The sequence below is a fragment of the Lissotriton helveticus genome, chromosome 4_1 (assembly GCF_964261635.1).
Source record: "Lissotriton helveticus chromosome 4_1, aLisHel1.1, whole genome shotgun sequence".
NCBI classification, from domain to species: domain Eukaryota; kingdom Metazoa; phylum Chordata; class Amphibia; order Caudata; family Salamandridae; genus Lissotriton; species Lissotriton helveticus.
This window is the reverse complement of record NC_136063.1, coordinates 1,332,083,464-1,332,100,453: the sequence shown is the minus strand read 5'-3', so window position 1 is coordinate 1,332,100,453 and position 16,990 is coordinate 1,332,083,464.

Here is a 16,990-nt window from a genome sequence, read left to right as displayed (position 1 = left end):
AGGATGTAGCACTCCCCCAGAAGCATGTGGCAGCCATTGCATTGTCCACCTTCACCTAAAAGGTAGGTAGCCATCTTCCCATGGAGGTCTGTTTAGGAGTGGGAGGCCTGCACTACAACTCCCACCAGGCCCCCTGTCCCACAGCTGAGCAGGATGGAACACTCACCCAGAAGCATGTGGCAGCCATTGCATTGTTCACCTTCACCTAACAGGTAGGTAGCCATCTACCCATGAAGGTCTGTTTGGGGGTGGGAGGCCTGCACTACAACTCCCACCAGGCCCCCTGTCCCACAGCTCAGCAGTTTGGAGCACTCCCCCATAAGCATGTGGCAACCATTGCATTGTCCACCATCACCTAACAGGTAGGTAGCCATCTTCCCATGGAGGTCTGCTTGGGGGTGGGAGGCCTGCACTATAACTCCCACCAGGCCCCTGTCCCACAGCTGAGCAGGATAGAGTACTCCCACACCCCCAAGCATGGGGAAGCTATCTCATTGCTATCCTAAAACTGACAGGTAGGTTGTAACTAAGGGCACCATGCAATGCTTTCCCAAATGCACGTTGCCGCATGCCCACAACAGCAATGTAAATTATGTAGATGATGACATGTCCGTGTTGTCACACTATGTGTACACAGCACCAAGTTCCAAATTACAACAGACACCATGGACTACTAAGGAATGTACCTCAACATCATGTCATGGTGCAGTCTTTTTACAGACATGCAAAGTCATTTCATTGTAAAGTGTATGTTGCATCTAATGTCACAAATATTAGTGTAACATCAAGCTTGTTCTGTGCAACTTAATTACCATATGACCTCTGTCCAGCAGGAGAACAACAACGAACTGCACAGGATGACCCCAACTTGCAGAGCCAGTCCCCATCACCAGAACGTGAGCTCTCTGATGCAGATCCCTCACATTCTCCGACCTGGATTCTCAAGCTGACCCGTTTGGTGTGCCAGGGAATAACATGGCTCAAGCCCTCACCATCACCACCACCACCACGGCAACAACTGGGCTGGCCCCTGCCACTACAACCTGTGTGGCATCCACCAACATCCTCTCCCCCGCCACGGCAACAACAACTGGGCTGGCCCCTGCCACTACGAGCTGTGTGGCATCCACCACCATCCTCTCCACCATGGCAACAACTGTGCTGAACCCTGCCACTAAGACCTGTGTGGCCTCCAACAACACCATCACCACTGCTGCCTGCAACAATTGCCCTGCCACGGTGGTTACCAACATCACCGCACAATCACAGCATGGCAGGGAGAGTGTGCCAGTGCGTCTGGGGACAATGCCACAGGTACATGGCAAGAGGGCAGGTGGGAGGAGAACTGAGGTAGAGACACAGGAGGACAATGACCCTGGATCCCTTGCCACCATTGCAAGAGTCCTTGTTTCCTAACAGGAGAATCAGGGAGTAATGTGCCAGCTTCCCGAGGACATGCATGAAACCCGCCTGCTGCAGCAGTCCATGGACACACGGATGGGCCAACTTGTCGACCTTGTTGGCCAGCTAGTGGGTGTGCTGGGGGACAGTCTCCCAGGCTCAAATGCAGCTCAACCCACCTCTAGTGGCACGCCTGCCATGCAGCACAATGAATCACCAGTAGCTACAGAGAGGGGTGTGCTGGAGGAGAGGGAGTCCTCAGACACCATTGACCCTGCAGCAGGTGCACCCCCTGCCAAACACACCAGGGGCTGGCTGAGAATCCACAGGGGAGGATCTGGTGGAAGGCCACCATACAAACGCCACTCACGGAGCCAGCCATGATGGTACCTTGTTGTTCCCCCTTGCATTGACTATGTAGACTCTGTTAGCCCACGTTGCCAAGTTGATGGCCTGAGTCTGTTGGACTGTGTGACTCCTGCTTTGTGCAGACTACTCCATTTATCTCATCTACCATGACTGACAAATAATGTATTCACTCCTCACAATCATGTACATATTCACGTCACTTGCACAAATCCTCTGTTTAAATAAACACCCATCACATACCTATGTTTGTGTCAGCGCCATGTTTATTTACGTAGGTACAATGACAATTCAGTGTTCACTGTAACACCAGAAGTTAATGTGAAGAGGCCTTGACAGTGTGAATGAACCTGGAAAGACACAAGAGAATAACATTTACTTCTCATGTTATGCCATTGCAGCTGGAACACATCATTAGTCATCAAGGTACTCAAACAAGCACACATAGCAAAGCACAATTACCTCAACATACACATGAGTTACCTGGAGACAAATACCCTGTGCCACAGACATCAGGCATCATCCCACACACAACAACAGCCAGCAGTAAAGAACATCAATGCCTTCACACTAACATCCAAGCCAACACATGATGTCCCTGTCCTACAAAGTCACTTACATTCAAGGAAAGTTGTTGGCAATGAGCCGTTGCCGCAAGTCAACACCTTCCTCCACCACTATCGTCATCACTGGAAGTGTGTGGGTTTGCTGGGGGGGCATATGCTGATCATCCTCATCCAGGATGAGTGGAACGGCTTTGCGCATGGCAAGGTTGTGGAGCATGCAGCATGCCACTACTATCCGACAAACCTTTTGTGCGGAATACAACAGTGCACTTCCGCTCCTGTCCAAGCACCGGAATCGGGACTTTAGCAGGCCGAAGGTGCGTGCAATCACAAGGCGTGTCCTACCATGTGCCTTGCAGTAGTTGACTTTACCCAGGAGTCACCTAGGTGTGGCATACACAGAATACGTTTGTGATACAAACAGTTGTAGAGAACAACATGTCACACACAGCACACTACTTGACTCAGTGTACTCACCTACAAGCCATGCACGCTCTGGATGTAGATTCGCCATCAACCGTGATACAACGCTGTTCCACAGGATGTAGGAGTCATGGGGTAAGCCAGCAAATCTTGCACACACATGGCTGATGATCAAATCAGCTTGGCATACCTCCTGCACATTTACGGAATGGTAGTGCTTCCTGTTCCTATACACCTGCTCACTTGCTTGTGGTGGGAGAAGGCCAATGTGTGTGCAGTTAATGGACCCCACTACATGAGGAATGCGGCCAAGGGCATAAAAAACAGCCTTCACAGCGGGCAATTCTTGTGTACTCGGGAATCGTATGTATTGGTCATTGTACAGCATCATTGCGGACACAACCTCCCACAGCACCATGCTGAATGTGCCTTGCGACATACCACCCCCACTGGCAACTGTGTATTGGAAAGAGCCCGTAACAAAAAATGCAGGGCTGCCATGAGCTTCACTGTTGGGGACAGGGCAGTTGGAAATATCTGTTGAGGTGACAGATGGGGCTCCAACTGAGCACACAGCGCGGACAAGATGGAACTTCCTGATGACGTCCACATCCTTCATGTCCACCAGGACTGTGAAAGGATGGTGCACATTTGGTCCTCACCTAAATGAAATTGAAGAGGACTAATGTAATTCAGATTACGCTATGAGATGTGTCAAACCCATCACTTATAGACTTACGCAGAACAAACAATTAAGGGACTTCAACCATTGATGAATCCACAACTTAGATGCAGGTACACATTGAACACATGTGGGGTTACATCTGGTCTTGTTGCACATACTGACTACCTTAAAACAGATTCGGACATTGTGAATGGCACACCAAATCATCTTGTGTACCCGGCCCTAGGAGTAGTTGACTGTAACGGGATGCCCCGGACCGGGGACCCTGTCCCGGGCTCCGCTACACCACATGCGCATGCGCCCCCACAATGTGTCCCTAGTAACCGCTCTTCTATCCCTCAGCAGACAGACAAGTACGGCTCGGGGGAAGACTTTGCCGTCATACAGGAGGAAGACCGTGACTGGCCCTTTAAGCTGCAAGAGGAGGAGGTGTGGGCGGAGTCCTGGAGCGACTGGACCACGTCAAAAGAGGCCGACCAAACCAAGGCGGTGTGCTTGTACACCCAGGGAGGGTCCGACGCGAGAGACGGAGAGACGGAGGAGACCGAAGACTCGTTGGGAGGACGACTGACCGGACCAGGAGGAAGAACGCCAGGAGGCCAACGACCCCACGCGTCGCCCAGCCACTCACCCAGGGGAGGTGCGTGGCTCACGCAGGTGCGTAACCGCCTCAGGGGTTTAATGTGACGCCGGGGAGGTACACCGAGTGAGTGACGAGTCATCTGTGGGTTCCCGTATCCTTCTCACGAGCACTACCACTCTCCCAACCCCGAACACGCCCTGACTGCAAAGATGTTGATAAAAAGGGAAGAAGGGGAGCACGCGTGGCTGTTTTTGCGTCCTCACTCCCTTTTCCTTGTAACGGCTGCTGACTTGCCGGATACGCTCTTAAGAGTGTCTTGTGTTTGTTTATTTTTTTTTCATACTGATTCCGGGAGGAGGAAAGGTCACAACGGATCTAGGAGACCCCACCGCCCGACGGAGCCTGGCAGACGATCGGAGGACGTCGCGCCTGGACTCGCGAAGGAGAAGACGATCCCGAAGCCGGTCCCCCAGGCGCAACCCCGTACCAAGAAAGACATGTTCAGACTTTCTGCTTAGCACAATAAAGTCCCCTATCACCAAGACCCGCCTCTTGCCTTTTCCTATCGAGACGCAAGCTGGCGAAAAGCTCACAGTGGTGGAGAATGCGGGCATAGAGGCCGTCTGCACCCAGAAGATGGAAACGGTGATAGAACGACTTACGAAGGGACAGGAGCGGCTGGAGTGGGTGGCCGAACAACAGCTCACGGCCGCCCAGGAAGACAGGAATCTGATAAAAGAGGCCCTGGCTACGCAGGCCGCCCCACCCTGGGTGGATCCCGTACAATCCGGTAGTGGTTCCGAGAGGATCATTCCGCACGGCTCGGCGGCCATTGCTCTACAGAAGTATCAATCGGGGGAGGACCCAGACGCGTTCCTCCTCAATTTCGAAAGGGTTGCCCGGGCCTGTGGATGGCCGGTGGCGAAGTGGCCGTTCTTTCTGGCTCCCCTCTTGGTGGGGGAGGCGCAGGCCGCCTACCAGGTGGCCACTCCCACCGGGGACACGCCGTATCATGAGGTAAAAAAAGTTATCCTAGAGCATTTGGGATTGGACGCCGAGGCATATCGGCTGCGCTTCCGGAAGGAGCGGGGAGTACCCGGCGAGAATCCCCGGACCCTGTTCGTGCGCCTCAGAATGGCGGCCGACAAATGGTTGACTCCCTCCACCAGCACCAAGGCCGAAATCATGGACCGTATTTACCTAGAACAATATCTAGAAGCCCTTCCATATCCTACCCAGCGATGGCTGCGACAACATCATGATCTTACGGCTGCCCAAGCCATAGACATGGCTTCTTCCTTTGCTCGGGCTCAGCCCCGCGGACCGGCAAGAGAGCCTGACAAGACACAGAGACCCATCCATAGAACCGAAAAGAGACCGCAGCGACCAGTCGAGGCCCCCAAACCTCAGCCTTGGCACTCCATGCCCCAGGGCGGCTCGGGGCCCCAATGCTTTGACTGTGGGAATTGGGGCCATATAGCGAGACACTGTCCCAAGAAGCGACCCCCGGAAGAACCTATGGAGGTTGGGTACCTCCCAAAGGCGGTCCTCTTTTCTGCTGAAATGGGCGGCGCGTACAGAGTAAGTGTCAGGGTAAACAGGTCCTCCATTTCGGCCCTATTAGACTCAGGATGCCGGCAATCCGTGGTCCAGACTAGGCATGTCACCCACTCACAATACGTTCCCTGTCAGGTGGTAAACATCAGGTGTGTGCATGGGGACGTTCGACCCTACCCTGTGGCCTCCTTGCCCATAAGTATAAAGGGGGTAGTGCAAACGGTACGGGTGGGCGTTCTCGCTTCGTTACCTGAAGATCTTATTATAGGTACTGATAACCCTCGTTTCCTGTCTCTGTTCGAATCCAGCATTGATGGCTGTCCCTCCTCTCCAACGGCAGAGGACGGACCCTGTAGGCCCTGTCCTGCCATGCTCACCCCTGAACCATGGGTATTGGACCGGAGTTTCCGCTATGCCCAGGCAAATGACCCCTCCCTGTTGAACGCATGGGAACAGGCCCATCAAGGGCAGGGACAGGGACCAGATAGGTTTCCCCGTTTTATCATTAAACAAGACCTACTGTACCGGGAGGGCACTGCCAACGAGGAGGCACAACTATTAGTACCTGTGCCGTTTCGCAGTCAGGTTTTGTTTTTTGCACACAGCCACCTTTTAGCGGGACACACGGGGGGGGGGAGAAGACGACCCAAAATCTTCTCCGACACTTCTATTGGCCTGGTATCTATAAAGACACAGCAGAGTATTGTCGGGAGTGCAGCATTTGCCAGCGGAAAAACATGACTAAGCCCCCGCAAGTGCCCCTACAACCCCTCCCCATCATCGGTAAGCCCTTTGAAAGAGTCGGTATGGATATCATAGGTCCCCTTCCGAAGACCAGAAAAGGGCATCAGTATGTGTTGGTAATGGTCGACTATGCGACCCGCTTTCCCGAGGCCTTCCCGTTGACCACCACAACTACCAAGCAAGTGGCGGAGAAAATGATCGAGGTGTTCAGTCGAGTCAGATTCCCGAAAGAACTGCTAACGGATCAGGGTACCCTATTTGTGTCAAAGCTTATGAAGGAGGTCTGCAGGTCTCTCGATATCAAGCAAATCCGTACTTCGGTATATCATCCGCAAACGGACGGCCTTGTGGAAAGGTACAACCGCAACCTCAAAACAACTTTGCGGAAAATGCTGGAGGTCAGCGGAGACGAGTGGGACCGGCTCCTCCCCCTGGCTCTATATGTCATCCGAGGCCAACGACAGAGTAGCCTGGGCACCTCATCCTTCGAACTGCTGTATGGGAGGCAGCCCAGGTCCTTGATGGAAATGACGAAGGATGCGTGGGAGAACGAACTGCCAGACGAGACAGCCTCCACCCTCGAGTACGCCAAAAACCTGAAGGCCAGACTGGGAAAACTACGCGATGTGGCCCATGCCCATCTGGAACAGGCACAGAAGCGACAAAAACACTGCTATGACAAAGGAAAACAGTGGAGAAGACTACGAATCAATGACTGGGCTTTGGTTCTCCTCCCCTCGTCCACCCAAAAGTTCCGAGCCGAATGGGTAGGCCCACATAGAGTCATAGGCACTATAGGCAACACCTCATACCGCCTCCAAGTAGGGCCGCACAAAACACAGGTGTATCACATCAACCTGTTAAAGAAATGGCTGGGACCGGCCCCCTCCGGAGTCCATGTCGCAGCCCATGAACCCGCCCCATCCACTAGAGAGGAGCTCCAGATCAATGAAGAGCTGTCGCAGAGCCAGAAGGAAGACATAGCCCAGGTCTTGAGAAACCACGACATCCTCTTCTCCAATCAACCCGGACGTACCACCATGGCCGAACATAGCATCGAAACGCAACCCGGGAAAACGGTGAGGATCCGACCCTACAGAGTCCCGGAGTCCAGGAGAACAGCGATACAAAAGGAAGTGGAAGACATGTTAAGATTGGGAGTCATCCGTCCGTCCAAGAGCGAATGGTCCAGCCCAATAGTCATGGTTCCAAAACCCGATGGCACGCGCAGGTTCTGTATGGACTTCCGGGCGCTCAACGAGATCTCTTGTTTGGATGCCTACCCCCTCCCCCGAGTGGATGAATTGGTCGAGCGACTGGGAGACGCCCAATACATCACCATGCTTGATCTCACCAAGGGATACTGGCAGGTGCCCCTGAAAGAAGCTGACCGCCGGAAAACCGCCTTCAGCACACATGGAGGACACTACGAATTCACCGTCCTTCCCTTCGGGCTGCATGGGGCCCCCGCCACCTTCCAACGCCTCATGAACACGGTGCTGAAAGACGTGGTGGGGTTCGCTTCGGCCTATCTCGACGACATCGTCATCCATAGCCCTACCTGGACCGACCATCTACGACATCTACACGAAGTATTCGTAGTCCTGGAAAAAGCGGGTCTGAGGGTTAACGCAAAGAAATCCAGAATTGCCTACCAGAAGGTTAAATACCTGGGTTATGTGTTGGGACATGGCTTGATAGAGCCCCAGATCGAGAAGATCCGAGCGATATCGGACACCCCGTTCCCTGCCAACCGAAAATAGATGAGGGCTTTCCTGGGGTTGATAGGGTATTATCGTCGCTTTATCCCGCAGTTCTCCCACGTGGCTGCCCCCCTCTCGGATGCCTTGCGTCAGCCCGGCAAAGCCAGCCTGCCCATTCGGCCCACCGAGGCCATGTTGGCTGCCTTTGCCTTTCTGAAGCGGGTTATAACCTCGGCCCCGGTGCTGTCTTCCCCTGATTTCACGAAGCCCTTCATCTTGCACACTGACGCTTCGGAATATGGCATTGGGGCGGTCCTTTCTCAGGAGGGTTCCGACGGGAGGGTGCACCCCATTCTGTATGTTAGTCGGAAGCTGTTCCCCCGGGAGCTGCGCTATGCCACCATAGAGAAGGAGTGTTTAGCGGTGAAGTGGGCGGTTGAGAAGCTTGCTTATTATCTGGAGGGCCACCCGTTTACTCTGTACACCGATCATGCCCCCCTCCTCTGGATGGCCAGAAACAAGTCTAACAACGCGCGCGTTATGCGTTGGTTTCTGTCCCTCCAGCCCTACACCTTCACGGTGCGCCATATGAAGGGGACTGACAACGTGGGTGCCGACTTCCTCTCCCGCCATCCGCTCCCCGAGCGTGAGCGTCCTAGGGGGGAGGTGTGTAACGGGGTGCCCCGGACCGGGGACCCTGTCCCGGGCTCCGCTACACCACATGCGCATGCGCCCCCACAATGTGTCCCTAGTAACCGCTCTTCTATCCCTCAGCAGACAGACAAGTACGGCTCGGGGGAAGACTTTGCCGTCGTACAGGAGGAAGACCGTGACTGGCCCTTTAAGCTGCAAGAGGAGGAGGTGTGGGCGGAGTCCTGGAGCGACTGGACCACGTCAAAAGAGGCCGACCAAAACAAGGCGGTGTGCTTGTACACCCAGGGCGGGTCCGACGCGAGAGACGGAGAGACGGAGGAGACCGAAGACTCGTTGGGAGGACGACTGACCGGACCAGGAGGAAGAACGCCAGGAGGCCAACGACCCCACGCGTCGCCCAGCCACTCACCCAGGGGAGGTGCGTGGCTCACGCAGGTGCGTAACCGCCTCAGGGGTTTAATGGGACGCCGGGGAGGTACACCGAGTGAGTGACGAGTCATCCGTGGGTTCCTGTATCCTTCTCACGAGCACTACCACTCTCCCAACCCCGAACACGCCCTGACTGCAAAGAAGTTGATAAAAAGGGAAGAAGGGGAGCACGCGTGGCTGTTTTTGCGTCCTCACTCCCTTTTCCTTGTAACGGCTGCTGACTTGCCGGATACGCTCTTAAGAGTGTCTTGTGTTTGTTTATTTTTTTTCATACTGATTCCGGGAGGAGGAAAGGTCACGACGGATCTAGGAGACCCCACCGCCCGACGGAGCCTGGCAGATGATCGGAGGACGTCGCGCCTGGACTCGCGAAGGAGAAGACGATCCCGAAGCCGGTCCCCCAGGTGCAACCCCGTACCAAGAAAGACCTGTTCAGACTTTCTGCTTAGCACAATAAAGTCCCCTATCACCAAGACCCGCCTCTTGCCTTTTCCTATCGAGACGCAAGCTAGCGAAAAGCTCACAGTGACACAGTAGATGTTTGATACAGCTACACTGCTGACTTACATGTAGCTGCAGTGCCTGCCACATCTTGCTGCTCAAGTTGCACAGACCACTAGTGTTCACCACAATGTGCACAGAGTGTGTACGCAGATTACATGTACTAATTCATTCAGATATGTGCACATAAAAATAACAGCAGTATTTGTCCATGCAATCATGTGTGTGGACTGATTACCCCTCTCACACACATTGATTTCATTATAAACATTGGAGTACATGACACAAGCAAGAGATGTACATGCACACACATAACATAGGTGACATTTGTAAGTGCATGTCAATGCATGTTACATTGCCCACACACATGGCATGTGTAGGTATCGGTGAGTTGTATGTCACACTAGCATTCATAGTGCAAAACAACTGCAGGAAGACCCTGTGGTGGCATATTGTCTAAGTAGAAAAGTCACAGAGTCACATTGCTAGTGCATATAGTGTCCATGTGTGCGGTAGGCAGGTTCCGCATCGGTGGGTCATCTCATTGGACACACTTGAAAGATGCAACATAGCGGTAGGGACCGCCTGGCCTCCGCGGTGTGACACCGCCAATGCCATTGCAGCCAATGTGACCCATGATCGCGGTGGTGTGATGCAACATTTGAACACTGCAGTAGGTGTGTTTCGCATCCATGGGTCAGCTCATTCGACATACTTTAAAGATTCAACATAGCGGTAGCGACAGCCTGGCCTCCACGGTGTGACACCGCCGATGTCATTGCAGCCAATGTGACCCGCGATCGCAGTGGTGTGATGCAACATTTGAACACCGCGGTAGGCGTGGTCCGCATCCGCGGGTCAGCTCATTGGACACACTTTAAAGATGCAACATAGCGGTAGCGACTGCCTGGCCTCCACGGTGTGACACCGCCAATGCCATTGCAGCCAATGTGACCCGCGATCGCGGTGGTGTGATGCAACATTGGAACACCGTGGTAGGCGTGTTCCGCATCCGCGGGTCAACTCATTGGACACACTTTAAAGATGCCAGCCAGGCAGCCCAATTACAGCAGCTGACTATCACTGATACAACCCCAGTGGCCTATAAATGTCTGTGGGAGTCCAACAGATCTCCCATGCCTTCAGACACTGTTGACTGCCATTACTCCACACCAACTGCTTGATTACCTGAATCCTGGACACAGTGATGGCGAGGAAGGAGAATGTCAGGGCCAGTCCCTTCACCACAGAGGAGCTTGAGCTTCTGGTGGACGAGGTCCTTGGACAGTATGGGAGGCTTTTTGGCGTGCTAGAAGTACTGGTAAGTGTTACTGAATACAAGTGTGATAGTGCTCAGAATGTTACCTTGATGTTTCTGTGCACTAGTATGTGCCTGTGAGTGCAAGTCCATGTGCATGCATCCATATAGTTACCATAGCATGCTCCATATATGAGCCGTGTGAATTGCATTAGAATATATGTGCTGAGGAGGGAATTATTACACCTCTCCAGCCATTCCTGCACTACCTTAATGAACATGTTGGTCTGAGACTAGCAAATGTAAACTTGTGTCACACTGCCATGCATGGTAATGTCATGTAAATGATGTCTGTAGCCTCATTACACAACATACCTGACAGGGCTGAGGGTAGGGAGTGCCTTGCATTTTCTAAACAGGCACATGGATAAAATGTTGTTTTGATACAGTACAAGTCAGGACTAACTCTGACTGTGCCATGTGATGTTATTGCCCACTCACTCATCACAAACTCACTTGTGAATGTGCATATGTATATTGTCATAGGCCACTGAATGATGTGTGTTGTAAAATGCTATAGTGCATGATGTTGAGGTGTGCAGCATGCACAACAGTCCCATGCATGACTGGAAACCAGTTTTTTAAGTTCCAACTCCAAACACCTATTATTGAATGAGCCATCATAGTACTGAGCATTGCACAGATCAGGTCTTGACATTGTCATATGGGCATGATGACTCTGAATATGCCAAAAAATGTGTCCTAAAAGATGCAGTGAGGCATCACCAGGCTGAGGGCATGGGGGGTGGTTGACACAGTGATTCTGGTACAACACATCATTTGCACTGTGTTACATGTACATGTCTTGCTCACTCACATACTGCATCACTGATGAGTGCATCTGCACATAGCTTTCAGTGCTGCCATTGTGCCTGTGAAGGTGATGGCCATGTACTGTGTGCTGCATCATACATACATGTCTATGTAATGATGTTATGCAAATGTACAATGTGTCATGCTGTATGGCCTGTGATGAGGATGCAGCTCTTTGTGTCGCATGCATTTCCATTCTCCTGTACTGACACACTGTGTGTATTTACACAGTGTCTCTGATACTTCCTTTTCTTGTCTCCCGTGCCTGCAGTTGAAGGTCAACCAACATAAGGCCGCATGGAAGGACATTGCACGGAAGGTGCGGGCTCTCGACTTATCCAACAGACGGCGCACACTGCCATAAGAGGTGGGACGACATCTCCCGTCTCAGCAAGACCGTTGCAGAGATGACATTGGGGCATGCATGATACACATGAGCTCACTGACACAGATGTGTCCAGCGCCTCGGAGGGGGACAGGAGTGTCCTTGAGGAATCGCGTGCAGAAAGCCCTAAATCAACATTCGATGACTCCAGTGGAGAGTCCGCAGCAATGGTGGCCACCAGGAGTGACAATGCTGAATCTTCATCCACCACACATCAGCCAGTGCCCACCATCCTGCCTACTACCACTAGTGCATTCCGTGCACGCAGGCGCTGCTGCCCCTCCCCCAGTGTCCCCTGCTGCCCTCAGTGTTGAGGCGCTAGACCTTTTGCGGCAGCTGTGTGTGGGGCAGACAGCTCTCCTAAATGCTTACCAAGATCAGGACAAGAAGTTGGGACAGGTTCTAGCATTCATGGAGGGCATTCATAAGGACATGGGTGGGCTACACAGGACTCTTCAGGGTTTGTCCTCGACCGTGACTGCTGCCATTCAGCTGTCACAGCCTCAAAGTCCTCCTCCTATTCCTTCAGCAAGCACCCTGCCAGTGCCAACACAAGTGGACAGTGAACGCACAACAGAGCCATCAGGGCCCAAGTTGGTGAGAAGCAGCCACGACATCAGCACCTTAAGCGTGCCTGAGCACAAACACCAGCCACCTTAACTTGAAACAGGCAGACAGGGAGACAAAGAAACAAGTCCTTCAGATGAGACTCTGGGGCATCAGGCAAAGAATTAGGCCTCCAGCTCACGTTCAAAGAGATCACACACAGCACAGGAGCCTCCCATCCACAAAACTGCTGCAAAGGAGACAAAAACAGTTGTCATGCCTGCTGTGGTGACTGTAAAGGCGAAGCAACAACAGCTCCCTAAGACATCTTCACCACAAACCTCTACTCCCACTCACACCCCTGTGAAGTGTAGTCAGGAGAGAAATGTGCGGGATGCACCAGGACTACAGGTGATGGGGAGCAAAAGTCAGGCCAACACCAAGGCTTAGTCCAAATCTGTCACATCCCTACAGTGAGAGACGTCTGCACCTGTGACACCTTTGTTGGAGAGTGAATCTGTTGTGCCCGCACCACTTCCCAATTAGCCCAAGACAATTCTGTAATATTGTACCCCAAGAAGTGTAGAATCAGCCCTCCACATTCTCCCTAACCCTCTCTGTCTCACAGCAGCTTATGCACACCTCCAAGGGCCACCATGCCACCCGGTCCATTCAGCCCTCTGCATGGAGCAGCCACTACTGCCTCTGCCTCTGCTGGTCCTCTCTCTCCTAGGTCCAGTCCTACCACTGGGCACAACACTCATCCACCTCACAGTCCAAAAGACAGTTAAGTCTGAGGCAAAAAATTTCCTCTATTACCATCTCTCCCACAGCGTTGCGTAGACGTAGCTCTGGTATCACCGTAGCATTTGGATTCACGTGTCAGTGTACTGTTTTGCACATTCACTGTGTACATTCTCATTCACACATGTGCATTGTTTGAACTATGGACTGGACAATGTCATTTCCTTTGTTGGCAATTTGATGCCTAACATGTTATTTTGGAATAAAGACTGTTACTCCTGTTGTATACTTTATTGGTGCACTTGCTGAATTTAACAGTTTTATGGGTGTGTATGGGTTAATCTGCAACATGCTCAGCATGTCACTTCCACATGGCTATTTCATTGATTATGTTTGAAATTGTTTGACTGACGTAACACTCACTTTTGTTATGATCAACTATGTGGCTTGGGAGTGCAATGATGTGTTTGTGTTGATGTACTCTTACAATCACCATTTTACCTTGAGATTCATTCAAATGTACACATGTAATGTTAGGAGGCTATGCCACAACCGAGGTGTGTTGTACACACAGTCTAACTTGTGGGGTGACCATGGTTGGTGATATCTGTGTGATGTGTTTGGATGTGTGAACAGTAGTGTGTGTGTTGTAATCTTGTGTAGGCCTGTCTGCATACTCACATGGGTATATTGGTATGTGTGCACTTGATTAGTCAGACAGTGTGCTTGGCCTGTCCTTGTCAGTGTTGTTGAGGCGTATGTGGCACTTGACATGCAAAATACACACATGTATGATCCTGGTATGCATTGCCTGTTTGTTATTTTTGTCTGACATGTGCCTCCAATTGTTGTCACATGGATGAGTTTGATGTTGGGCAGTGTGTTCTTGCACTCCTAAGTAGGTGGTGGTAGAGGTTGAGGGAGCTCTTGAAGGCTGCGCTGTCAATTGGTGTCCATGCTGGAGTGCCATCTTCTCTCCAACTGTTTGCTGTCCTATTTAGATGTTGCTCTTGATGGGGACAATGCTGTGTGCTCAATTGGTGATCCAAGCATTGAAGTTTTTCACTCCCTGTTAGAAGTTGGTGGCAATAGCAGGGTTGGAGGTTTTGAGGGCATTCGTCAAGTTAATCTCTGAAATTTTGTTCCTTCTCTAGTGGGGGCAGTTGTTCATCTTGGGGGTGGCAGTTTAGAGGCTGGAGATGCTGTAGTGGACGATGGAGTGATCTGTCCATGTGAGTTCTGTTACATGGCTGTATTTGACACGGTTGCTGGAGGTGAAAATTGGGTTCAGCATGTGTACTGTGGTATGTGTAAGATCGTGGATGCTCTGGGTCAGTCTGAGGCTGCTCATACTGTGGAGGTAGTGTGACGTGTTTATGTCATTGGGGTCGTCTATTTGGACATTTAGGTCAGTGAGGAATATGTACTCCTTAGAGTTTAAGTCTAGGAGCAAAATTAAGTTTGCGATGGTGTTGCAGAAGCTGGCCCGGAGGCCTGTGGGTCGGTATGCAAGGGTGCCTAATATGGTTGTCCCGTCGTCCATGTGGAGCTTGACATTTATATGGTGGTGGTACAGTGTATGGTTTCTTTGTGGATGATGGCTTTTCCTCCTCCCGGCTTGTTGGTGCAGTCCTGGTGAGTGATTTTGTTATCAGGCAGGATTGCTGTGGCAATGTCTGGGGTGAATGCAAGGTTGAGCCAGGTCTCAGTGAGGTAGATGATGTTGGGTGCGAGGGTGGTGATGAGGTCCCATAATTCAGTGGAGTGCTTGCATAGTGAGTGTGTGTTGAGAAGGGTGCATGTGAGTTGGTGTTTTTGTTCAGGTGGTGTCTGTGGTGTGTTTGGGGTGGGGCTGGTCTGTTGGCTGTTGTGTGTGAAGTGGCAGTGGGTGCACGTAAAAGGTCCTACTGTGGAGAGTCGTTCATTGTGGTGGCAGTGTTTGTTGTGGTGTCCAGGAGTTGAGGGTGTAATGCTTGGCAATGTTGTATTTTGGGGGTGGAATGGTCAGGAGTCATGGCGCTGGGTGCATTCCAGGCACAGACGGCACAGTCAGGCTTGCCTTTTGAATGCCTTCGGCACACCAGTGGCAGTGTAGCACTGTAGTCTGCATTTTGATGGGCTGGGCCTCTGTTGGAGGGAAGAACAGTGAGTGGGAAAACCTGATAATGTAAACTCCAGTGGGAAAACAATGGCAGCTGCGGTGTCAATGGACCAGAACGGAACAAGCAGGAACTGGATGCCACAAGCAAGTGGTAAGCTAGGTGTCCAGGTTCATGTTCAGGTGCCTACTCATTGCCCGGTAATAAACCAACAGCATCTCTTTATTTCAGACCCAACAGTCAACAGTGTTTACCATCATTCACTCAAACATTTGAATTCAGAAATTCACATCATGCTAATTAGATATGTACCCTAATATAATGTGAGCGGATCCTGCCTCCACTGACTGTTTATCAATCTGTGGGGGCTCTCACTGTAGTCTGTATTCTTCAGCTACAAACAGCATCCCCTCATCAGTAGATTCTTCCCCTATTTCAGTATCACCCCTGAAGTAAACAGGTGATGACACCGGCCCTTTCGCTTCCTCACTTCCCACTTCTATCTCCATAGTCTTTGTGACAAAGGCTGTGGGCATTATGCCATATGCAGAGTTTGTCAACCACCAAACCACTTAATAGTAAGTTATTGAAACAGCACCTAAGGACATCACATTGCTCTTCCTTTTAGCAACATAGCACACATCTCCTGAGCACAACTCTTTTCATATGATGGTACCCCCTACTGTTACGTTCATCACTTGTGTTCAAGTTTGGTCTACAATCTTTTGCTCCTCATTATGTCTCATTGATTGAATGAACTGTGGTATTTTTACTGTGCCTATTCTCCATCCGAATTGGAACTATAACAAATGAGCATGTTAACCATCTTGCTGTCTATTGGAAAAAGAACATCAGAGACTGGAAGATATAGGATGATGCAGTCAAAGCAGGGAGTCATTAGAGTCAAAGAGCAATATCAAGGAAGAGAAAAGATGAAGATTGAAAAAAGGATTTTCAGAGAGCTTGAATAAATATAAATACCAATGGTGGCTCATCCTTATAATTGTTGGGGCTCTGTCCTTGTTTTCTGCCTCTTTTTTTTATTACAGCCTATCATTCACAAATCTCTACAAACGTGTGTCAAGAAGCAGCCTGAGGCAGTCATTTTGTCTGATGTCTGGTGTGAATGGCTGACAAAATATCTACTGATAAAAAATCGACCTACAATAATATCTACACAGAAATATTGAAGACAAAAATATCGAAGTCCTATCTGCATAAAGGTAAGTACAAAAATATTGAAAAAAATATTGTCAAAAACATCGATGTTAAAAATATTGTTTTTTTAAATGTTTTAATAATAATGTGTAAATATTGCATATAATTAAAAAATATAGATATAAATATTAAAACATATTTAAAAAATAACTAATACATATAATGCTAAAATTAATTAAACATCTACATATAAATTAATATATATATTTACTCCACATATTGCAACATTAGGGAAAGCGTTGGATAGTGTCAGGG